Here is an 18,126-nt window from a genome sequence, read left to right on the forward strand (position 1 = left end):
ACCCGAGTGGGGTGGCCACCGCCGAGGATGCCATATGCCCCAGGAGCCTCTGAAAAAGTTTCAGTGGAACCGCTGTTCCCTGCTTGAATGCCTTCAAACAGGCCAGCACCGACTGGGCGCGCTCGTTTGTAAGGCGCGCCGTCAAGGAGACTGAGTCCAACTCCAAACCGAGAAAAGAGATGCTCTGAACCGGGAGGAGCTTGCTCTTTTCCCAGCTGACCCAAAGCCCTAGTCGGCTGAGGTGTGAGAGCACCAGGTCCCTGTGTGCGTATAACACGTCTCGAGAGTGAGCTAGGATTAGCCAGTCATCAAGATAGTTGAGAATGTGAATGCCCACCTCCCTTAACAGTTCAAGGGCAGCCTCTGCGATCTTCGTAAAGACGTGAGGAGACAGGGACAGGCTGAAAGGGAGGACTTTGTACTGATACGCCTGACCCTCGAACACAAACCGCAGGAAGGGTCTGTTTTCGAGGAAGGATCGAGACGTGAAAGTATGCATCCTTCAGGTCTACCGCCACGAACCAATCTTGATGCCGGACGTCTTTGTGTCAGCATCTTGAACGGGAGTCTGTGTAAAGCCCGGTTCAGTACTCGCAGGTCCAAGATTGGCCGCAACCCACCGCCTTTTTTCGGTACGATGAAGTAGAGGCTGTAAAACCCTTTCTTCATCTCGGCTGGAGGGACAGGTTCTATCGCGTCCTTCTGTAGGAGGGTAGCGATCTCCGTGCGCAGGGTGGCGGCGTTTTCGCCCTTGACCAAGGTGAAGTGAATACCGCTGAACCTGGGCGGGCACCTGGCGAATTGAATCGCGTAGCCGAGTTGGACGGTCCGGATCAGCCACCGCGATGGATTGGAAAGCGCAAGCCACGCATCCAAATTCCGCGCGAGGGGGACCAAGGGGACAACGTCGTCGGACGTACCGGCAGGTGGGGCCTCGCGGTGGGGCGGAGCGTGAGGTGCCACAGCATGTTGTGGCCCTGCTGAGTCTAGGGACATCGAAGCACTTACCTGGCTCCTTGTGACCACCCCCGGAACAGCCTGGGACGGGGGAGGAAGAGGCCTGTCCTCGTAATCCGTGGAGGCTGCCACATCGTGGGCGGCTGTGTGCCACAGCTGGGCGCTCAGGGGCGGAAAGGGCACCACTGGAGCGCCAATCCTGCAAGAAAAAGCCCGTGGACCGCACCGGGTATGTGACCCAGGGAGGAAGGAAGCTGCTCTTTTGCTGAACTGTTGGGTACCGCAGCCACTTGGGCGTGTGGCGAAATCAAACATGGATGGAGTGGGGGATGGAGTGGTCTTCCTACCAGCTCCATGTGAGTGGGTTCCCTCGTCCCTGGGTTGCCCGTCTCAGGTGCGCTTCGAGGACCTCCGTGGGTTCTTCGGCGCCGGCTGTGAGACGGGTGGCATCGGCTTCCTGCGGTGGGCTCCACGCCGGGGCCAGGCCAAAGGGGCGGGCTGCGGCGGAGCCGGTGCAGTCACCGCAGGGGGACGCCCTTGGCGATGAGCAGACGGGGTGCGGGATCTTGAGCCGCGCTGGGACAGGATGTGCCAGATTGCCTCTGTCTGCTGCTTCACCGTCGAGAACTGCTGGGCAAAGTCCTCGACGGTGTCGCCGAATAGGCCCGCCTGGGAAATGGGGGCAGCAAGGAACCGTGTCTTGTCGGCCTCGCCCATCTCGACCAGGTGGAGCCAAAGGTGGTGCTCCTGGACCACTAGTGTGGCCATCGTCTGCCCGAGAGACCGCGCCGTGACCTTCGTTGCCCAGAGGGCGAGGTCGGTCGCCGAGCGCAGTTCCTGCATCAAATCTGGGGCGGAACTACCCTCGTGCAGTTCTTTCAGTGCCTTGGCTTGGTGGACCTGCAGGAGAGCCATGGCATGCAGGGCAGAGGCAGCTTGTCCAGCAGCACTGTAGGCTTTAGCCGTCAGGGACGACGTGAGCCTACAGGACTTGGACGGGAGCTTAGGGCGTCCAAGCCAGGTGGCGGCGCTCTGCGGGCATAAGTGCACCGCGAGCGCCTTATCCACCGGGGGAATTGCCGTATAGTCCTTGGCCGCCCCGCCATCGAGGGTAGTGAGAGCGGGGGAACTGCGGAGTCGGGGCCGGGCAGTGAAAGGTGCCTCCCACGACTTTGTCAGCTCCTCATGCACTTCCAGGAATAATGGCACTGGAGCAGGACATGGCTGCTTTGAGCTGCGCCACGAGCCCAGAAACCAATCATCAAGCCGCGAGGGTTCAGGGGAGAGTGGAGGGTCCCACTCTAGCCTGACGCTCATGGCCTCCCGGGAAAGCATGTCTGTCATTTCGGCATCGGCCTGTGACTGGGCGATTGTCCCCGAAGGGGGAAGCCCAGCTGAGGCTTCTGCGTCCGACTGGACAAGCCCGCTCTCCGATGCTGGGCTCGAGAGCTCATCATCTTTGCGAGCTCCGAACAAGAAGCCAGACTCGCCGTGAGGCGAACCGGCGAACTCATCCAGAAGCCCGATTGGGGCAGACGAGCGTGCTGGGGAATGGGAGGTCTGCGGGGGGATACCCGGCGGAGACGATCCCATTGGGGTCCCCAAATCGCCCCCAGTGCTAGCCGCGCTGGCCTCATACTTACGAAAGCAAGCCGCGACCGCAACGTTACCATGGTCATGTTCTCACAGTGAGACCATGAACCATTCACAAATGCTGCTTCCGTGTGGGTCGCGCCCAGACACGAAAGACAGCGATCATAACCATCCGAAGTTGAGAGATAACGACCTCAACCAGGAATAACACACAATCGGAAAGGCATCTTTAGAAAGACGCGTCTTTAAAAAGACGTTCTGTGTGCGCTGTTTTAGAGAAATATACTCTTTTAGAGGGGAAAAATGCTCTTTCAGAAAATATACTCTCTAGTTTTTCTGCCGAAGCTCCCAGGGGCGTTCTCTGCAGTGCACCAGTGCAGAGGAGGGAGAAGCCGCTGAAATACGCCATCAGATCCAGCAGAGGTGAATGAACAGTGATATTCAGCTCAATGAGCATGACTGTTCGGCTCCGAAGAGAAAATCTGAATGAGTGGTTGCATACCAGCTCCTTTTATACCCGTATGACCGGGGGAGTGGCATGCAAATACCACTCGCCAATTTTCATTGGCCTTTTATCAAAGTCCAGAGGTGTCTCGGGCTCCCAAGAGTGACCCCTAGTGTCACTACATCGACACCAATGTCGAGTGAGTGACAGATAGGGAACAAAACTTAGTTTAAATGTTGTTATTAGAATCAGAATCAGAATCAGCTTTATTGCCAAGTATGCTTACACATACAAGGAATTTGTCTTGGTGACAGGAGCTTCCAGTGTACAACAATACAAAAACCATACAAAAACAGCAGCAAGACATAGATAATAATAAAAAATAGTTATACACACACAGACACACACATACATACATACACACATACACATACTTAGTGCAATCTAATACAAATTTGTTATCTGTTATGTACAGTGCAAATACAAATCTGTTATGTACAGTGCAAATGTTTTTTTTTGTTTTTTTTTCCAGAGGAATGAAATGCCAGAAGAGGTTGGATATGTTGGATAAATATAAAAAATGACTAAACTGTGTATTGCACATAGTTATTGCTCAATGGGGCAATTTAACTGTCCATGAGATGGATAGCCTGAGGGAAAAAACTGTTCCTGTGCCTGACGGTTCTGGTGCTCAGAGCTCTGAAGCGTCAGCCAGAAAGCAACAGTTCAAAAAGGTAGTGGGCAGGGTGAGTGGGGTCCAGAGTGATTTTTCCAGCCTTTTTCCTCACTCTGGAAGTGTATAGTTCTTGAAGAGGGGGCAGGGGCCAACCAATAATCCTCTCAGCAGTTCGAATTGACCTTTGTAGTCTTCTGATGTCTGATTTCATAGCTGAACCAAACCAGACAGTTATTGAATTGCAGAGGACAGACTCAATGACCGCTGAATAGAACTGTATCAGCAGCACCTGTGGCAGGTTGAACTTCCTCAGCTGGCGAAGGAAGTACAACCTCTGCTGGGCCTTTTTCACAATGGAGTCAATGTGTGTCTCCCACTTCAGGTCCTGTGAGATGGTAGTTCCCAGGAACCTGAATGACTCCACTGCTGCCACAGTGCTGTTTAGAATGCTGAGGGGGGTCAGTGTTGGGGTGTTCCTCCTAAAGTCCACAATCATCTCCACTGTTTTGAGCGTGTTCAGCTCAAGGTTTTTTTGACTGCACCAGACAGCCAGCTGTCCAACCTCCCTTCTGTATGCAGACCCATCGCCATTGTCATCTCGGATGAGGCCGATGACAGTGGGGTCGTCTGCAAACTTCAGGAGCTTGACAGAGGGGTCCTTGGCGATGCAGTCATTAGTGTAGAGGGAGAAGAGTAGTGGGGAGAGCACACATCCCTGGGGGGCACCAGTGCTGACTGTACAGGTGCTGAAAGTGAGTTTCCCCTGTCTCACAACCTGCTGCCTGTCCGTCAGAAAGCTGGTAATCCACTGACAGATAGACATGGGAACAGAGAGTTGGTGTAATTTATTCTGGAGTATAGCTGGGAGGATGGTGTTGAAAGCCGAACTGATGTCCACAAAAAGGATCCTTGCATATGTCCCTGGTCTGTCCAGATGTTGCAGGATATGATGCAATCCCATGTTGACTGCATCATCCACAGACCTGTTTGCTCAATAAGCAAATTGAAGGGGATCTAGAAAGGGTCCAGTGATGTTCTTCAGGTGGGCCAACACCAGTCTCTCAAATGATTTCATGACCACAGACGTCAGGCCGACAGGTCTGTAGTCATTAAGTCCTGTGATTTTTGGTTTCTTTGGGACAGGAATAATGATTGAGCGTTTGAAGCAGCATGGGACTTCACACTACTCCAGTGATCTATTGAAGATCGGTGTGAAGATGGGGGCCAGCTGGTTAGCACAGGATCGAAGGCACGCTGGTGACACACCATCTGGGCCTGAAGCTTTCCTCGTATTTTGTTTCCGAAAGACGTGGCTCACATCATCTTCACAGATCTTAAGTGCAGGGTGAGTAGCAGGAGGGGGGTTGCAGGAGGTGTTGGTGTTTGTGTGAAGTGAAAGTCAGAGTGGGTGTAGGGTGTGAGATTGGGCCTTTCAAATCTGCAGTAGAACACATTCAGGTTGTCAGCCAGTTGTTGGTCCACTGCAGGGTTGGGGGTAGGAGTCCTGTAATTTGTGAGTTGTTTCATGCTACTCCACACTGATGCAGGGTCGTTAGCTGAAAACTTGTTTTTCAGGACTTGTTGTGTAACAATGATCCAGTATGTTCCTGTCTCTGGTGGGGCATGTAATGTGCTGTTTGTATTTTGGCAGTTCACGTGTGAGATTTGCTTTGTTAAAATCCCCAAGAATAATAATAACTGAGTCCAGGTATTGTTTTGTGTCTGTGATTTGGTCAGCCAGCTGTTGCAGCGCCACATTCAAACACGCATTTGGCGCGATATACACACTCACCAGAATAAACGACGAAAACTCCCACGGTGAGTAGAAAGGTTTACAGTTAATAAAGAGCACTTCCAAATTAGGACAGCACATCCTCTTTAACGTTGTTACAACTGTACACCAACTTTCACTGATATAAAAGCATGTTCCACCGCCTCTCGTTTTCCCCGTTAACTCCGTAATGCGATCCGCTCTGAACAGCTGGAAGCCCGGCAGATGTAACGTGCTGTGCGGAATGGCTTCTCTCAGCCAGGTTTCTGTGAAGCACAAGGCAGCAGAGGTTGAAAAGTCCTTGTTTGTGCGGGTGAGGAGATGTAGTTCGTCCGTTTTGTTAGGAAGAGAGCAGAGATGAATGCTTGGCAGCGTTGTTCGAAAGCCCGGCCAATGGAGTTTGACCAGCGCACCGGCTCGTCTTCCTGGCCGCGCCTCCAACTAAAATGTCCAGCAAAATGTCTGATTATTCAAAAACTGAGAAAAGACTGTATGGTATAAGCTGTCGAATGTTCAGCAATTCGTCTCTGGTAAAACTGACTGGAAAAATAGGAGCGCTCCACACCGAGGCGGCCATCTGCGGCGCCATCATGATAATATTACTGGTAGGTTGTAGATTGACTACTGGTTTGGTTTAAAGATGACCTAATCAATCTGTCACAAAAGAATCAATCCTGCGAATTTCAACTCTTGACCATGTCTTGCATGTTTTGTTGAAGAGAGAACTGGTTGATTTGCAGAGCTTGCCCGTCCTATAGGCATCACAGGCGACAGTCTGGTGATCCAACGTGTCTGATGGGTCCCCGCGAACATGTACAAAACACATCAACAAGACATAGATTTTAAAGCAATAATTACTTTTAATTTGAAGCTCTCCGTAGCCCAGTTGTTTCGAAAGCGCTGATACGCAAAATATTGTGCAACGCGCGTGAACCTGATCATTTAAAATACAAATTACAATGACGGTGAAAACTAAAAATATCATATTACATATAAAATGAGCTCAGAATATCACAAAAAGACAAATAACTGAAAGTGACAACAAATAAAATAACAGCAGTGTATCTAAAATCGGCAAGAAGCAAAGCTGAGCACTACACACTAATCTGCATAATTTATTCAAAACGCAAATAATTGCTGGGAACTAGAGTGCAGCTTCTTTTCACAGAATTATTAGACAGGAATTCAGACACTGCTGATATAAAGATGCAAAAAAACTCACATAGAGTGAAAATATGAGCAATTAATCTGGAAAATAACCAAACCATCATATCTGCAAAGATGTCTGCTCTCTAAGAGGTAGCTATGTGCTTTTTCTTTACATTTGTTTACAAATATATATTTCGAGGTGTTGTGTTAATAGGCCCTATTTAAAACATGTCATTTTATTTATAAATAATTATACATCACACGTTGCTGTATTTACCTTATTTTCAGCAGAATTTCAAGCATTGTCAGCAGTGTCCTATATAATTAAAACTATCTAAAACTATTTTAATCAGCATTTCTTATTTAGTGTAACTTTAATGGGTAACACTTATGGTTGTGTTAATATTAGTTAACTACATTAGTTAACATGAACTAACAATGAACAATACTTAATAATCTTATTTATTGTTAATTTCTGCACATACTAGTCCATTTTAACATTAGTTAATACAGTATGAACTAACATGAACAAACAATAAACAATTGTATTTTTATAATTTTACATTAGCCAAGATTAATAAATGCTGGACCATTGTATTATACATTGTTAAAGATACCTAATGCAAACCTTATTGTAACATTTACATAAATTCGCCACGGGCCGGCTCTGCTGATATGCCCTGTTGATTTTTCATTAACCATCAGCTAGCTCGTGACGGTACTCCTGCTTGTCCTGTGAAAACAAGTACAGAAGGGTTTCGTTTTTTCCATTCGTGCTGAAATTAAAAGAGGTGGGCACGAGCAGACGCTTCTGGAAAGCGGAGAGTACGTGCAGCACGAGATTGTTGCTGTTAAGATTTATAACAACTTTGCTAGTTTGCCTCAAGTTTACGTTTATTTCTTCATACGGGATTGTCGCTTGGACATACCAGCACTCCTCAGGTAGGACCCCATTATGGATAAATTCTAGCCTAATTAGAGAGAATGTCATGAGAATGTTCCGTTGAAAATAACAACAAATCAAAAACAAAAAACAGTTAAGACCAGCCTAAGGTGGTTAGTTGGTCTAAGCTGGTTTAAGATGGACGGTCTTAGCTGTTTTTGTAATAATAATAATAATAATAATAATAATAATAATAATAAAATAAATAAAATAAAATGTAAAAAAAAATAATAATAAAAAAATAATAATAATTGTTTCCAGCAGGATTGTTGAGATAGTATTTTTAAGAAACGTTTTAAATAATTAATGTATTTATGAAGGTATGTTTTGAAAACATGTCCACAACTTCAATTCTGATTATTTGCAAACATTCGCAGAAATGTGTTTTTGTCCATATTTTGACATGAAACAGTTGACTTATCATTACTGGGCTAGTGCAGAGGGGAGTTTTGCGCCAGTCTGGGATTTTCCCGATATTCCCCACCTATCATTCCCAGAAACAGTCAAGCAGAGGTTAACATGGCAACAGAGGGTCTGTGAAAAAGAAACCTAATATGATTTACGCGGACAGGTGCAAAGATTGGGTTCTAGAGTGATAACTTTATTGGGCAAGGATTGTGTGAAGTAACAACTTGAGCTAGCTTGTGAATTGTGAACATAATTCAACCTTTCAATATTGCACAATTCTGTTAATGGGTTAATCAGAAGGCAATATTGTTTCATAAACGTAGTCACATAATCTTAAAGGGGTAGTGACATGCCTTTTTTTTATTTTTATTTTAATATGTTCCTTGAGGTTCACTTATGATATTAAAAAGGTTTTTTGCACAAAAAACAGTCAAATATTTGTAAAACGTGGTCATTTTTCACCCTCATTCTGACCTTCTGTCAGAAATGCTCAGTTTTGGTGCTGCTTCTCCTTTAAGACTTGACAGTAAATGGCCACTGTTCTGATTGGCTCTCTGCTCTTGACTGACCTGCTCTCTTCTCTTGCCATCTCACTGCTCACCGCTACTGAGTGGGGCTACGGAAGTGATAAGGTAAAGCAGGCATTGATATGTTGTTATGAGGCGGTCAGATGCAAATGTCTACAACAGTATTATATCACAGTGTGGATGAAGTGGAGAACAAGTCGTTTTGGCAGCTTGGTTTCAACAAATGCTCTTTTTGCAGTGAGGAGGAAGTTTTGAGTTCTGAAATGTACAGTATGTTTTTATAGGACAATGACCTCTTATACATTAAAAGATCAAGGACAATTTGATTCTTCATGTCATGACCCCATAAATACATTAGAATGTCACTGATTTAAAAGGTAAGGTGGAACCATGTCATATATATACAGTGTATATATATATATATATATATATACAGTGGCGATTTCTCAGGGCCAGCAAAGCCTTCTCTGATGGCATAACATGCCTATAAATAAATATTTTTTCATCCTTTCATTCTCATTGACCTTTTTGCCTATGTATTTTCAACTCTTTCCACTCCATATTCATCTACAAATGAATAGCAAAAAAAAAAAAAAAAAGTTTATCCAATCAGAATTTATCCCTCGATGCTTACAAGCAAAGTGTGACAACTGTTTCACAAATCACATGCCTGAAGCCATGCATGCTCCACCCTGTCAGGCCTTCAGAATTTCCACAGAATCCCTCAACAGTGCAAATGAATGCACATCTAATGTCAGATTGTCAGATTCATCAGCCAATCAGATTGATTTATTTGTTCTTGGTGGGTGTGGTCTTTAGGATATGTCCCAGTCCAGGCCTTCTAGCTGGGCTTGATTGACGCAATCACACTTTAAGTGATGTACGTAATTTGAAAGCGAAGAGCGAGAGATCTTGCTGACGAGTCGGTTTTCATCACTGCTGGTATTGCCGTTGAGAAAGAGATCCTTATGGATTTAAAAACCTAAGATGCTCTGCATGATCGTGCGATTGATTAATTAAACAGGAAAGGAGGACTGATTTTCATTTCAAGCAAATTAGTAAGTGCTTTTTGCATTGTTATAGCAACATCAGGAGTTTTCTAAGTGTAAATTAGGCTGCTTGAGCATTCAGTATCGGATCAAGTTTTGAAAAGTAACCGTGTACCCTGACGAAACAAAATGTATTGCAAGCAAAATTTAAATGGCAAATATTATTAGAGAGCTTTTCCTTGGTATTAGACCTCCTTGGTTCTGGCTTTTGTGCGTGGATGTGTTTTTAAAATGTCAATTGGTATTATTAGTTGACTGCCACGTAATGTATGATGGGCATATGGCATCCCATTGTGAAACTGTGTTTTCTTAATGGAATGAATCGCACTGAAGGCCTAGACTTAAAATGCATAGCCTGCGGCTATTTATATATATATATATATATATATATATATATATATATATATATATATATATATATATATATATATATATATATAGTGTATATACTGTGTGTGTGTGTGTGTGTGTGTGTGTATATATATATATATATATATATATATATATATATATATATATATATATATATATATATATAAAATGTATTTAAGAAATAGTTCACCCAGAAATGAAAATCCCATCATAATTTACTCATCCTCGTGTTTTTCAAACCCCTATGACTTACTTTCTTGCGCATAAGGAGATGTTAGGCAGAATGACAGACTCAGTCACCATTCGCTTTCATTGTATGGAGAAATTATGCAATTAAAATGAATGGTGGCTGAGACTAAGTTACTGCCTAATATCTTCTTTTGTGTTCCATGGAAAAAAAGAAAGTCATATGGGTTTTTGAAAAACATAAGGGTGTGTAATTGATGACTGAATTTTAATTTTTAACAAAACTATCCCTCAAGATTATCCTGTGGAGTCATTATTGGAATGGTAAGGAGATGTTTGCTCTTATAGTCTTTTGGCCTTTGTGAGTATTTAGAACTTTGATAGAATTAGAAATAGCTGCGGCTGATATTCCATGTTATACTGTTATCTATTACAAATGGTTTCGAGCACACAGAAACCTACATTCCGGAACATCAATGATTGCTTTTTTCTGACCACTTTTCTGTTCTCTTTTGGATCAGCATGTATGTCTTAAATTGAGGACTGTTTTGAGCTGGCTCCCTTTTAAAGAATGAATTGTTAACAATTAAAAGTTACAATCAACTGCTTACTAAAATTTGAAATGTAGTCATGAATAAAGTCAGCATAAAATTTTGCTCTACCCTTCTGACTGTTAAGAATGTGGTGGCTCTGTGGTGTTTGCTTAGTAGTGGGCCACTCCTCATAGAAAAGTAATAGTGATTGGAGAAGGGCAAGTTAACATGCACAGTGATCTGCTGATTTGTGTAATATTTTTCTGTGTTAAAAGTCTCTCATATCCCACCTTAATATGCAAAAACAACTAGAAGTAATCCATCTGTAGGTTAATTTAATTTAAAAGATAGCACCACCTAGTGTTGTTGCTTTGTGACGCTATCAAAACATTCTTCTGGTTGGTTGAGGGACCCGTCTAGCCCTACACATCAACTTTGGCTCGACCAAAGGTGTGAGTTTGGGGCAGAACTATCAGTTTGTACAACTAGTAGAAGAAGGTGGGAGTTTTCTGGAATCTGTTTGAAAACAGTAATTATTTTTGCAATTCTGTTTGGAGACGCTAATTGCGAAGAAATTAAATTGTAATAAAGTGGTTTGGCTCTGGGGATGGGATCTTTGTGTAGCATGTCATGGTTACCTACACATGCACACACACACTTATATAGATAAATTCATCGAAGTACAAGATCTATATTTTTCCCTTGATGTTACAGGAAACACTTTGTTAAGGCTGCCATATATAATGCCTGTGCCATTAAACTGTGTCTTTAATTTACTGTATACAGCCCCATAGTGCTTAACAGTGGGCTTGTGTTGTTTGTCAGTTTTTGGGGCACCTGTTCCAGCAGGTCTTCTCTTTGACCCAAGTCTAGCAGTCGTCAGCAAAAAAAAAAAAAAAAAAAAAAAACACTGAGGGGGAAAAAACAAGAGCATGTCACATTACAAGCCAATAACTTTGGCCAGAATCATGTTTTCCCTCTGAAACTCTGAAAGTAAAGATGTTTTTTTTTATTATTATTATTTCAGTTTGTTATTCTCACACTTTCTCTTGTCCTCTCTAGTCTTTGTTGACTCTGTCACACATGTACTCACTGCTTGCTTTTTATCTCTATTCCAGTCCCACAAATTCCTTACACTAACACACTAATGTTTAGGCTAGCACTTAAAATGCTGAACAAATCTGAAAAAACATTCAGCATTGGTTCATCCTTCCTTTGTGTGTTTCTTAGGACGTGCTATTCTTTTTGTTTATTAATGAATTTATGGTTAAATTGGAGATGAGACACACTAATCTAAAAGTATTGATCGCATTTGCAAAAATTAATGTGGATTTAAAGAACATTATGTCCTCCTAATTATTGATCACATATGCAGAGGTTGATCCAGGTAAATCAATTAAAGCTTATAAGAGTGTGTAACAATGTTCATTTCTAGGGAAGGAGGAAGTGGGACTCAGGTATGTTGAACTCAAAACTCAGGTCTTTATTAACAGCTTTTTCTCAACTGTGGCTTTTCAGCCTAAACTCAAGGTCACACACACAACTGCACTCTGTTGCATCTCTCCTTTTATCACTCTCCCCAGTGCTCACTGCAATCAGAATCAGGTGTTAGACATTATATCGCTCAGGTGTGTACCCTTACTGCTTTCTCTCTCTCTGGACGTACGCTCGACCACGCCCCCACCGCCACATACCCCCACTGCCCGGCACAGGCCAGGGAGTCATCCGGCCAGCCAACCACTCTCCATTCCTTTGTGTGTTTCTTAGGACATGCTATTCTTTTTGTTTATTAATGAATTTATGGTTAAACTGGAGATCAGACACACTAATCTAAAAGTATTGATCGCATTTGCAAACAGTAATGTGGATTTAAAGAACATTATGTCCTCCTATTTATTGATCATATACACAGAGATTGATCAAGGTAAATCAATTAAAGCTTATAAGAGTGTGTAACTATGTTCGTTTCTAGGGAAGGAGGAAGTGGGAGTCATCACCTCAGCGATCTCAGCACGGCCCTCAGATGTTGTACGTGCCGCTGCCAATCATTGCTGTAAATGATGATGTCATCTACAGTAGATAGGCAGCAGCGTACGCCGAGTGTGGTCTGAGGACTCTGTCCATGTACCGCTGGAACGAGCCGGGGTCCCAAACAAACAGAACAGATGTGTCATGAATTGGTGTAATCCAAACAGTGTGGAGAAAGACGTTTTATTGCGGGACATTGGTTTTAAGGGGATCTGCCAATATCCCCTTGTTAAGTCCAGTGTTGAGTAAAATCGAGCTGTGCCCAATCGACCGAGCAACTCATCAATCCGAGGGATTGGGTATGTGTCAAATTTAGACACAGCATTGACTTTTCTATAATCCACACAGAATCGTACAGACCCGTCGCTCTTAGGGACTAGAACGACCAGGCTGGACCAAACACTCTGGGATTCTTCTGTTACTCCCATATCGAGCAATGCGTCTAATTATTCCCAAACCAATTTTATCTTGTGCTTGGGAAGTCAGTAGGGACGAGTCCATACCACTACCCCGGGTGTAGTCTCGATGTGGTGCTCTATGAGATTTGCGCACCCAGGTAGAGGCGAGAACACATCTGCAAATTCTTTTTGCAACTTGGAAATCTCTGTGACTTGAGACGAGGAGAGGTGGTCTCCACAAGTGACAGGGGTGACATGATTGGCTTTTAACTTCACCTCCGGCCCGAGCTCCTCCCTCTCCAGAACCAACATCACCAATGTCACAGGGACCGCCTCCGTCCATGATTTCAGGAGGTTGAGATGGTATATTTGACGTGCGTCACCTCTATCTGTCCGCCTTACCTCATAATCTAGATCTCCTACACACCGTGTGACCTCAAAGGGCCCTTGCCACTTTGCGAATATTTAGAGTTAAAATTAGAATAATTTAGAGTTGACATTGGGAGTAATACAAGCACTTTGCCTCCCAGTGCAAATTCCCGTAGCCGAGTGCCCCTGTCATACAGTCGGCTTTGACGTTCTTTAGCTTTGAGCAAATTGTCCTGTGTTAGTTGACCCAAAGTGTGGAGTTTTTCTCTAAGATCAAGAATGTACGGAATTTCATTTTTGCTGTTTGAAGGTCCCTCCTTCCAAGCTTCCCTCATGATGTTGAGCACACCGCGCGGTTGACACCCAGACAACAGCTCGAATGGGGAAAACCCTGTGGAGGCTTGTGGGACCTCTCGAACTGCAAATAACAGGGGATCGAGCCACTCATCCCAATTTCTAGTGTCCTCATATAGCAACTTACGAATCATATTTTTCAGGATTTTATTAAACCGTTCCACCAACCCGTCTGTCTGTGGGTGGTAAATACTGGTGCGAATCGATTTAATACCCAACAATTCATATAGTTCGCGTAGTGTACATGTCATGAATGTAGTGCCCTGATCAGTGAGGATTTATTTCGGAATCCCCACTCTGGAGATTATTCTGAAGAGTGCCTCTGCAACACTACGTGCTGAGATGTTGCACAGAGGCACTGCTTCCGGATATCACCTGCATAGTTCACCAGAACAAATACAAAGCGATGTCCACGTGCTGTCTTTTCTTATAGGCCGATGAGGTCCATGCCAATTCTTTTGAAAGGGACCTCGATTAATGGAAGAGGGAGCAATGGCGCTCTTGGGGTGGCCGGCGGATTCACCAGCTGACGTTCATGGCATGCCGCACACCACCTGTGAACATCCCCGTGAATGCCCGGCCAATAGAAACGAGCCATTAATCCGTTCAGTGTCTTTTTCTGCCCTAAGTGACCCACCATCAGATTATAATGAGTCGTCTGGAATAACATTTCCTGATGGCTCTGCGGTATTAACAGTTGGGTTGTATCCTCCTTTGTCTGAGCATCCTGTGTCACTCGATACAACCAATTCTTGATAATTGAAAAATACGGATATGAAAGCCCAATGTTTGTCTGGAGCTGTAGACCATCAATAACTTTAACTTGGTCAAAGGCATGCCTAATTCCCATTCGGGGAATCCTCTAAGGACGAGACGGGCCGGAGTCTCCATCTCCCTTTACGTCATCCTGACGTGGAGCTGACGAAGCCCCAGCACTGCCTCCCCCGCCTAGGCATCGCACATCTCACATCTAATAATTTTTCCACAGGACCCATCCACACATATGCCCTTTAATAGAGTCTTAAATTATGGCCAATTAGTTCCCAAAATAAGTGGATGGGTGAGGTTGGAACTAAACGCACGCTGCACTCTATGCTTTTGCCCCCGAAATTTAATTATGATTGACACTACAGGATAATTGTGAATATCCCCATACACACACCTCACCTTTACCCTTTTACTTGTGCCCAAAGCCTCATCTTGAACCAAACATTGGTGTATAGTGGTCTGATTGCAGCCAGTATCCACCAAGGCTTGATGTGTACTTGATCAGGGGCAGCCCATGGAGTGCCGGGAATGCAGACCAATGTTCCCAGCTCCATCACGGGACATTGGTCCCGGAAATGCCTGGGTTCCCCACAACTCCAGCAGGCCGGCCCAAGCGTTACAGAGAGAGTAGGAGGGCTCTTCCGCCCTCTGCTACGGCAACATATGGTCCTTAGCCAATTGGGCGGCCTCCTCCAGCGGCCATTTTCGGCAGGCATCACAGAGCTGTTGAGTGAAGGCAAACGTGCAGCCACGCACGTCAAGCTTCATCGAGTGAAACTGTGGCCAGTGTTGTTCGGGGCTGCGGCCGACCCGCTGCAGGATGGTCTTTTCAGATCATCATACACCAGGAGATTCGCCACCTGTAGATGTTGCGCCGCGAGCTGAGCTTCCCCGGACAACAGTGGAATGAGTCTGGCTGCCCACTGGGCACGCAACCACCTCCAGATCTGTGCTGTTCTCTCGAACACATTTCAGGAATGCCTTTGGATCATCTTCTGCACTCATGGGGCCTGATGTTGTGAATGATGCATGCTGGCGAGGGACTGAATGACTTCCACCAACAGCGAGGACTCCATGCCGGCGTGTACTTCCTTCAATCCAGGGTTTCGGCACCAGTGTAACCAAGTTCGTTTCTAGGGAAGGAGGAAGTGGGACTCAGGTACGTTGAACTCAAAACTCAAACATTTTTTGTGTATGCACAGAGCAGCCTTAACTTGGCTGTGTAAAGACACCTTAAATAATAATAGTTATAATATTTCTTGAAATCTTTTTCTCACACACATAAACAGTTGTAAAGAAAGTTAGCGATAGAGAGATGGCTCTCAGTGGTTAAGGGAGGAAGTCTTTATTGGTACAGATGTGCAGGGTGACAGAGAGAGGCAATGAGGCCACACCAGCCTGTGATGAGCTTTTTCCTTCCAGAAAAACTGCCAAATACACTTAGAATCTTTTAATGTGTCTTTGTTATTTTTGTTGTTCTCACCACGAGCTAACCGCTCCAGAGTTTGTTTGCTACCTCATCCTGGTGGTCTGATTGTTTTGGTGCAGATCTGAATGCGATTGCCCTGTTCATATATGCCTAAACGAACCAAACTAAGGGAGAAAATGCACCTGGTTCCAAAACAAATGCTCCAAATGAGCCAGGTGTGGAAATGCCCAATAAGTCAAGAGCCATTACTTGTTAATGCTTGACTTTGTTGGTCTAATCACACATGCAGTGACAAAATTATTTGCAGCAGGTCTGTCATTACCATTTGAAGCCAATGGCCTTACCCTTGCTTTGTGCAGAAAGGTCTGAATGATGCCCTTACCACAGAGTCCAGTTTCTCTAAATGTCCCACAATATTGTTTGTTTTTGCCCCTGTATGCCACGTCTTAAGTTATTTTGTTCCATACGACCTAATGTGCTTTTATCTTTGAAATCAGATATATGGAACAGAATGGAAATTTTGAGTGATATGTGCAATACAATTGCAGGAAATGTTCTGTCCTTTTTTCCTCTGCCCTGCTCTGTTTACAAATGTCTGTGTTGGCCTGAAGCTTCCTGATAAAAGGGCAGTTTCAACAATGAATAAATATTGCAGCTTTATTCCACTTCAAAAATGACCTTCCAATGTGCTCCTGTAATAGCAGTTTGTGTATTCATTTTAAGGTGATACTGGTTTCAGATACAGCTTCATGCCAATTGTGTCTGTTCGCAGTGCTGGGTAGTTACCGATTACATGTTATCTGGATAACAATCAAATTACAAAATGTCAGTACTTGTAATTGGATTACATTACATTTATACCGTGCATAATCAGATTATAGTTATATTTTTTGGGATTACATCATAACCAGTGTGTAATTTACTAATTACGCTCCTAAATTTTACAAGTGCGGTCTGTATTTTGATTGAATATTTTATGTAACATCTAGCCATGTGTATGCATGTAGCTACCAAAATGTATACATTGCATTGAAAGTGCTTAATACAATCCACAAATTCACACAGGGCATTTGGTTTCCGTTTTAATAGTATCTAAATTAATACACAAATAAATGCCAAACTGTCTGCATCGAAATACAAATAATGTATTTCAAACAACCCCTTGTCCACCTGTCTATAATTCTAGACACTCTTCTGTAAAAACACATTGCAAACAAACATTTTAGGTGTCGGTCACATGCAACTTTGCACTTTTGTATCATGTAAATGCACACGCCCATCTTGGTTTAAAGGGTTAGTTCACCCAAAAATGAAAATTCTCTCATCATTTTCTCACCCACATGCCATCCAAGATCAGATGTGTACGACTTTCTTTCTTCTGCAGAACACAAATGAAAATATTTGGAAGAATTTCTCAGCTTTGTACTGTAGGTCCATACAATGTAAGTGAATGGGTGCCAAAATTTTTAAGTTCCAAAATACACATAAATGTGGGCAACATAAAAGTAATCCAGACTCTGGTGGTTAAATCCATATCTTCAGAAGCGATATGATAGGTGTGGGTGAGAAACAGATCAATATTTAAGTCTTTTGTTTCTTTTTTTTATTATTATTATAGATTGTCCTCCCTGCTCAGTCAATCTCCACTTTCACTTTCTCCTTCTTCTGTTTTTGGTGATTCACATTCCTCCTGCATATCGCCACCTACTGGGCAGGGAGAAGAATTTATGATAAAAAATGACTTAAAAAATTACCTGTTTCTCACCCACACCTATCATATAGTGTCTGAACACATGGATTTAAACACTGGAGTCATATGGATTACTTTTATGCTCCCTTTATGTGGATTTTGGAGCTTCAAAATGTTGGCACCTATTCACTTGCATTGTGAGGACCTACAGAGCTGAAATATTCTTCTAAAAATCCTTCATTTGTGTTCTGCAGAAGAAATAAAGTCATACACATCTAGGATACTAGGAGGGTGAGTAAATGATGAGAGAATTTTCATTTTTGGGTGAACTATTTTATGTTTACTAATGTTTAATGAAGGGATTGTTAATTGGTACTTAATACATTTAAAATTAATGATTAGATTTTAATCAAAATATGAATTGGGTAATCCAAAAGTAATTGGATTAAATTACCTAAAAGTGTAACATATAAGATGTATG

The sequence above is a fragment of the Myxocyprinus asiaticus genome, chromosome 26, assembly GCF_019703515.2.
Source record: "Myxocyprinus asiaticus isolate MX2 ecotype Aquarium Trade chromosome 26, UBuf_Myxa_2, whole genome shotgun sequence".
NCBI lineage: Eukaryota > Metazoa > Chordata > Actinopteri > Cypriniformes > Catostomidae > Myxocyprinus > Myxocyprinus asiaticus.